This window comes from Prunus avium, unplaced genomic scaffold (assembly GCF_965620075.1).
Source record: "Prunus avium unplaced genomic scaffold, drPruAviu1.hap1.1 HAP1_SCAFFOLD_1455, whole genome shotgun sequence".
NCBI classification, from domain to species: Eukaryota; Viridiplantae; Streptophyta; class Magnoliopsida; order Rosales; family Rosaceae; genus Prunus; species Prunus avium.
In genome coordinates, this window is record NW_028277020.1 from 1 (window position 1) to 7,341 (window position 7,341).

The following is a 7,341-nucleotide window of genomic DNA, read 5'->3' on the forward strand; positions in this document are numbered from 1 at the left end:
ACACACTCCCCTAATGATCTTGTTGTTGATGGACTTTGTGACACACACAATTATGGATGAATCACACACACACACTTGAGAAACCAACCAAGCACCAAATGACACAAGTATTTTAGAGGTTCAACAATTGCCTACATCCTCTTGGTGATCTCCTTGAGAAATTCACTAATGAAAGAATAAGTTACAACTTTGGTTTACACAGAAACCTCCTTAGAACTCTATTCTCTCCCAAGCTCTCTTTTCTTTCTCACCCCTTTCTCAACACTTTGATGCACTTGTGAACACTCTTTCATACTTGGTGTTTCCCTCCTTGGTGTCTAGACTCTCAAGACCCAACTCAGCTCCTATCTTGAACTGATTGCACTCTCTCTCTTCCTCCCTCGGTGAGTTTAACCTCTTGTGGACACACTAGCTCCCAGCTACTTGACCACCCCTTGAGATTAACCACTCAACTTGCTGTCTTGCTTCCTCTTCCCTTTAATACACAAGCCTTTAGACCTAGGAGAAAGCTCCATCCTTTTCTCCCACGTTCTCCCCTTGGTTTCTAGACTTGGACCACAACTTGGGCAGAATAAAGGCTAGTTATTAGTGGTTGCATCTTCAGTCACCCTATTTAGAGCTATAGGGTAGGTACTCCTTTCCAGCTTTTCCAGAACCTTGCTAGACTTCCTAGACCCATAAAACTCTTTGGAAGCCTGAGAGATTAGGTAGGGAACAAGCACATGTGAAGAGAACCTTGAAAAACGCGTGGAAAAACGAAGCAGCAACATTGGCGACCGGTCGCTTTACACTCTGCCTAAAAGCGACCAGTCGCTTGCACCTTGCGACCGGTCGCTTGCCTCGTTTTCTCCAAACTTCGACTCTGCTTCAAAACTACCGGTCGCCCAAACCTTGCGACCGGTCGCCTCCTTCTTCACTTGCAACCTTAATGTGAGCCATTTTTCCAACACACTAACGGTGCAATGTACACTAGAATGTAAACATTTAGATATGAAACATCTCCCAAATTGGGATAATAGAAAGACCAGGGAGAAGTTGCATATTAGCATTCATGTCTAGTACTATCAATTATCAATTAATTACGCATGATCAATCAAAAGCGTATAGAAGGCATTCATGACCAGCATATCAACTCAGTGTTACAGCATATCCCTCCCAATACTAGAAAAAGTTATGACAAGGCATGCAAGATTTAAAAGAAGAGTTGAAAAAAAATACTTGAGCAACAGGTAATCTCAAATCTTTGGAACTTCCAAAGCCATGAACAACAATGATCTTGTGTTTTGCCTCTTCTTTTGGAACTCCAAACTCCCTGTAGGCCAAATGCCTACCATCACTGAGCTTCACTCTTGGTGAAGTAACAGGAGGACCACCAGGCGATCCGCATATTTTCGGAGGAGGAGGCTTTAGTGCTTGATAAGCCCACCCTAGAAGACCCACTGTCAAAGCTATTGCTACTGGTACAATCATTTCTGGGAGAAAATAGTACCATAGAACATATTATGTTAGTAACACAGTCATAGAATATATATAGATAAGAATCAACTGATAATATTCGTTTTTGGTAAGTGGTACAACATGATATATCCTTTCTAGATTAGGTAACTTGCTCAGTTGAATCTTTAATCCCTCAAATCAGATGATAATTTACCCTATTTTGAAGTTACATGTAATTTCAGTCAATGTACCCAAATCAAAGTATTTACATCAGGAAAGCTAAAACTAAGTGTTCATATCTCTGAACATAGAAAGTGGCAATTGCATACAAATCAGAATTTCAGAAAACTATAGCAGAGCAGCACAACTAGCATGAATTGAAAAGAAAAATAGAAAGAAATCAGTAAACCCACCTGGAAAAAGTTGAAAAGAAGTGGGTCTGGCTCTGTTCCTTGTGGTGTGAGTGAGCCCTGGCTCAGGAAGCTGAGACCTTCTTGCTCAACCCACCTAGAAAGTGAATTTGGGAGAAAATAAGATATTAACAAAAAGAAAGAAATAAATCTGAAAAAGCATGGAAGAAATCAAAATCCCACCTAAGGAAAATTGGATGGGTGTGGCTCTGTTTCTAGTGTGCGCCCTTGCAGAGCTGAGACCATATAGCTGAATTGCTCATCTCACCTAACCTCTTCCCACTAAAAAGCAGTCTCTATTCTAAATACATATAACACAAGTGAATAAGACCCACAAGGGAACATAAACCACAATCTCACATGCAATAATATTCTTTTGTTTTTTCTTTCCCTGGAAACAAACAAGGTGAAGCTAAGGCGTGCAAAACATGCATTCTATTTTTATTGGGAGTTGGGATAAGACAGGTGAAACAATTAACTCAAACAAAACCAGCAAATAACCCAAATAAGAAAAATATCAATCGTACGCTACTAAGCTTACTTGGTTGGTGCTTCTATTTATGTTACAAAAGAGAAAAAAAACACTGGGATTGAACATTTGCACATCAATTATTGTTCGGTTCATTTTTACACATGATTTTTCATGTTATTCACCCACTATTTTGAGTTAGTTCTTGATATTTTATAGCTTTTTACTTCTTTTTTGTGTTTTAATAGGTTTTACCTTGGTTTGTATGAAAATGAGCTAAAAGTGCATTATTTGATATAAATTCTGTTTTTGTTCATTTTCGTAGGTCAACTTCGTGGCCTTGGATCAGCATGTTCCGGTCCTTGGATGAGGTGATGATCTTCATAAGACTTGTTCCAATGGATGTTAACTACAACATATCCAAATTTGAGCTCCATTGGGCAAGTGTAGCCTATCCAGCTGATCGGACAATTGACGCTGGCTCTGGATGTTTGTTTTGGCCCAGTTTTCACCCCCACTTAATAGCATTTTATTTCTACTTGTTACCACACCTTTTGGTAACAATGGATTGCATTTGAGTGGCATTTCCTGAGTCAATTGGAGCCTTGGATTATACCTTAAAACAAGGTTTCATCATTTGCAAGGGGACAATGGGCAATAGCTTTAGAGAAAGAATAAGTTTTATACTAAAAGAAAAGCTGGAAAGGAGGAGAGAGAGAAGTCAAAAGGGATTGCAATCAGATTTGGGGGAGTTTTTGCAACGGGAGAGAGGCTATTCCACATTCTACACAACTTGAGAGCAGCTTTTGGGGAGCTAAGAGCAAGGAAGGAGAAGGAGGTGCAGCCAAGGAAGAAAGGAGAAGACTTCCACCATTGAAGACTTCAAGCTTTCATCATTTCCAAATCTGTAAACTCCTTCTAGTTATATTTCGAGTTTGTATTTGGAATAAGTATGAGCAACTAAACTCCATAGCTAGGGCTTAGGTTGAAGCCCTAAACATGATTACCTTATTGTTTTGATGCTTGAGTGTATGAATTTCTAGATGTTGTTGATGAACCCCATTCACTAATTGAATTTTATGATATGTGTTTGCTTCCTTTGCTTAATCACCTTAGGTTGTATGCATGTAGCTAAAGTTGAGAAGTTGTGTAAGATAACCAAGAACACAATTTCTAATTAGCAACAAATGATTGAACTTGTTTAAGTGAGCATCATGTGAATTGGTTTCTTGACAACAATTGATGAATTCCAATTCACCAAATTAATCTATCCTTGATGTGTGTTTTCCTTGATTGATTACCTTTGAAAGCATGCTTCTTGAGGTTGTTGGGATTATGTGTATCTTCATGTTTTCCTAAGCAATAGATGGATGGAGTAAGAACCATCCATGTGAATTGGTTTCTTGAATACCTAATGTAAACACCATGCTATTAGGGTTCTTGTGATGTTCATATTCTCTTTGAACTTAATGGGTCTTCCTTGCAATCGAATCGAAGTACGAACCATACCTAGGTTCGGTTATGAGGAGGGCACAAGTATTGTAGCACGAACCATGCACTTTACGTATATTAGAGAGAATCAATGCGTCTTGAGCCACGACCCATGGTCTTGATTGCGAACATCTTCATCAATACAATTAGAGTTCATCACTTGAGTATCCATGAACATGGGTAGAATTGTTTAGGGTGGATTCCGAAACCCTAGTGTTTGTTACATTTTAATTTCACATTTTGATAATTCATCTCTGCCATTCACATTTAAATTCAAAGTCCATTTACTTTCATGCAATAGAAATAGGTCACTTGAACCAAATCAAAAAACCCCCCCAATGTGTGTGTGAGTTGCGTGTTTGACACGTTTTGTGTCTTTGTCACTGACTTTTGTTTGTTTCGTAATTGTTTTGGACTTTTGGTCCGCGTTGTGTTCTTGCATTTTCTGTGCTGATTCCAACCGTATAAAGAACGTGAATTTTGGATAAACGGTTGGAAAGTTATAGGTCAAAAACTGGACAGAGGTCGAAACTGAAAAACAGAGAAACGAATCTGTCCAAATGGTGATAAACGGGTGATAGAAAGTGCTGTTTGTGTTTTTCTTTATTTTCTTGTGTTGTTTCATTTCTTTTATCTTCCTTACTTCATTTTTAGTTTCCAATTTGTATTGTGTTTGTGTGTTGTGTAAAATTAGTGTTCTTTACGTACTCAAATTAGAACTTATAGGAAACCGACAAGTTCTTCGTGGGATCGACCCCGTACTTACATAATCTATACTTCGTTAGATTCGTGCACTGGCGGGTATTTTTAATTGGTTGTTTGCACATTAATTTGTGTCCTTTTAGGAATGCAACAATTTTTGGCGCCGTTGCCGGGGAACTGGCACGGTTGCTTATTTGTTTTGTTTGAGTATGTTTAGAGTACTTAGTTTTATTTTTGTTTATTGATTGTTGTTTCATTTTATCTTGATTTATTTTTGTTTCTTTTTCTTACAGGAACATCCGAGGAGTCACCTCCACCATCTCCAATGGCAGCCGCAACTGAAATTGTGGAACTTACTATGTAAGAATACTCCAATAAATTTGTGATGGAAGAAGCAAATGTTTTTGGCTCATTTCATAATGAATTGCCTATGAATGAATATTTCCGACAAACATACAATTCGGAGTGGAGAAATAATTCAAACTTCTGGTGGACCGACAATCCAAATTTTCAACAAGGGTCATATCAACCATATCAAGGCCAACATAATACTTGTCCACCTTATGGTCAACCCCAATATTATAATCCACCACCACTTAGTCAATCTCACCAACCACCTCAAGGACCAACTTTGGAAGAAATTGTTGCTTCAATGGTTAGACACACAGATAATTTCATCATGCAGAGGAATGACACCCATATGCAGAGGAATGATACCCACATGCAGAAAATGGTTAAGGCCATTGCCAATCTAGAAAATCAAGTGGGGCAAATTGTCACATCTTTGAGTCAAAGGGAAGCTAGGATAATGTCTAGCCAAACAGTGATACAAAATGGGCGTGAGCATGTTCAAGCAGTTACCTTGAGAACTGGTAAGGTAATTGGTGAAATTGATGGTTCTAAAAATTTGATTCACAATGTTGATGAAATGCAGGTTGAGCAAGTGATTGGGCCTAAGGAAAATGATGAAATCAACAAGGGGGAAGATAAACAAGCAGCATCTTCACCTGAGTGGATCCCAAAGCATGAACTTGCAAGAAGGGCAAGAAAGGAGAAGGTAAGTCGTGAACCTACTGATAAAGATATCTTACATGCTCCTTTTCCTCACAGGTTGATGAGTTCTAGGAAAAATCAACATGCCAAGGACATATTGGAAACTTTCAAGCAAGTGCAAGTCAATATTCCTTCCTTGGATGCAAACAAGCTCAAGGAATGCGAAACTGTTGCATTAACGGAAGAGGTTTCTGCTGTTTTGCAAAGGAAGCTTCCTCCCAATTTGCAAGATCCAGGAAGTTTCACAATTCCTTGTATAGTTGGTGATAAATTATTTGAGGAACCTTTAATTGATTTCGGTGCTTCAATTAATCTAATGCCATATTCTGTTTTTGAAGTACTAAAGGAAGACAAGCTGAACATCCATGTTCCAAGCACCAATCATATGTTCAATGTCACTCATTCTACTCAAATGAGAAGGCCACCCGACCCTAAATTTGTGCCTCCTCCATCTAATCCACGTATTGAAGAGCGCTTAAAATTGCTTTTGAAACCTACTCATGTGCATAAAAAGAAAAGAATACGAAATGGGTTGATTAGATGGCAAAGGGATTTGAAGAAACTTCATGTTCGGCACAAGGAGGCGATTGAGCCAAAACCCCCCAAGTGACCCAAGTATGTTGGAAGTCCGGCAAAAGACTTTAAACTTAGCGCTTCTTGGGAGGCAACCCAAGGTGAATAGAAGAAGTTTGTTGTCGTCCTAATCGCTTCAAAGTGGAGTTTCTCTAGACTCAAACTTACTTTTATTTTACTTTATTTATTTATTTTCCTTTTGAGTTAGGATTTCAATCTCCAACCAAGGTAATTTCGATTTTCTTGTTGTTTCTCTTTGTTTTTCTTACTTTTACTTTCCTTTACTTGTTTGTGTTTCTATTTTGTTGTTAAGTTTGGGAAGTAAATTGCTTCATGATTGCACACACTGAACTTTGGCTCAAATGTTTATTTCATTCCATACATGTGATTCCAAACACAAACTTGAAAAAAAAAAAAAAAAAAAAAAAAAAAAAAAACATAAATTTCTCAATCACATGTTCATTGTTGCATTTTGCACCACCTGAGGCTTCTGCTAATTGCCTCTGTCTGTTCTTGCTTGTAGAACCTGCAAAAGCTCTACATGATCTTCATTCCTCTTTTGCAGCATCTCTACATGCTGGCTGGCACTGTAGAGCCGCTTCTGCAGGTCCGCCACCAGAGCTTTCAGGGCCGCCACCTCCTCACTCAGTGCCCCGCACTCTCGTGTTCTCGCCAGTAGGCGCATGCCCAAATTTGTGGCCGAGACCGCGTTGAGCACGGTTAGATTGTGGGACTCGTCCACTGCCATCTGGTCAGACCTCTGCGCCACATGCAGGTGATCTGCAACTGTCAGTCTGCTGACAGTCATGCCCTCCGGCATTACTGCCCTTCGCGGCACCACCTCAGAGAAGTTTGAGGCCGAGCCATGGTGGTATGAGGAGTTTGGGAAGATAGGGTTTGGAGGAGCCCTTATCTGGGAATTTGGTGGTGCTAGTGACAGCTCAAGGTTGAGATCATCAAGGTGAGTACATGTGGATGCCATTGTTTTGTTTTTGGATGTTTTTGATGGTTTTCCTTGAGTTTGCAGAAAGAATTGCAGGGTACTCTTCCGCTTGCAGAGGCGTGGCTTAAATAGACATATGCAGATGAGAGGGAGAGCCAACGCCATTTCGGATTTCCCGGGCATGCTCGACCTAATCGCTTCAAGGGGGAGCACATTAACTTTCACTTTACTTTTCTTTTTTCCATGTTTTTCTAGTGTTTTGT

General features: G+C 39.5%; 1 long non-coding RNA gene across 1 annotated transcript; it reads right to left on the reverse strand.

Annotated features, from left to right (window-relative positions):
* Positions 1 to 1,091: 1,091 nt before the first annotated feature.
* On the reverse strand, positions 1,092 to 2,186 carry LOC148285832 (uncharacterized). The gene is made up of 3 exons (XR_015832787.1): positions 2,031 to 2,186; positions 1,851 to 1,944; positions 1,092 to 1,472 (listed from the first exon to the last, which is right to left on the reverse strand). It is a non-coding gene; the product is annotated as an uncharacterized LOC148285832 (long non-coding RNA).
* Positions 2,187 to 7,341: the final 5,155 nt, after the last annotated feature.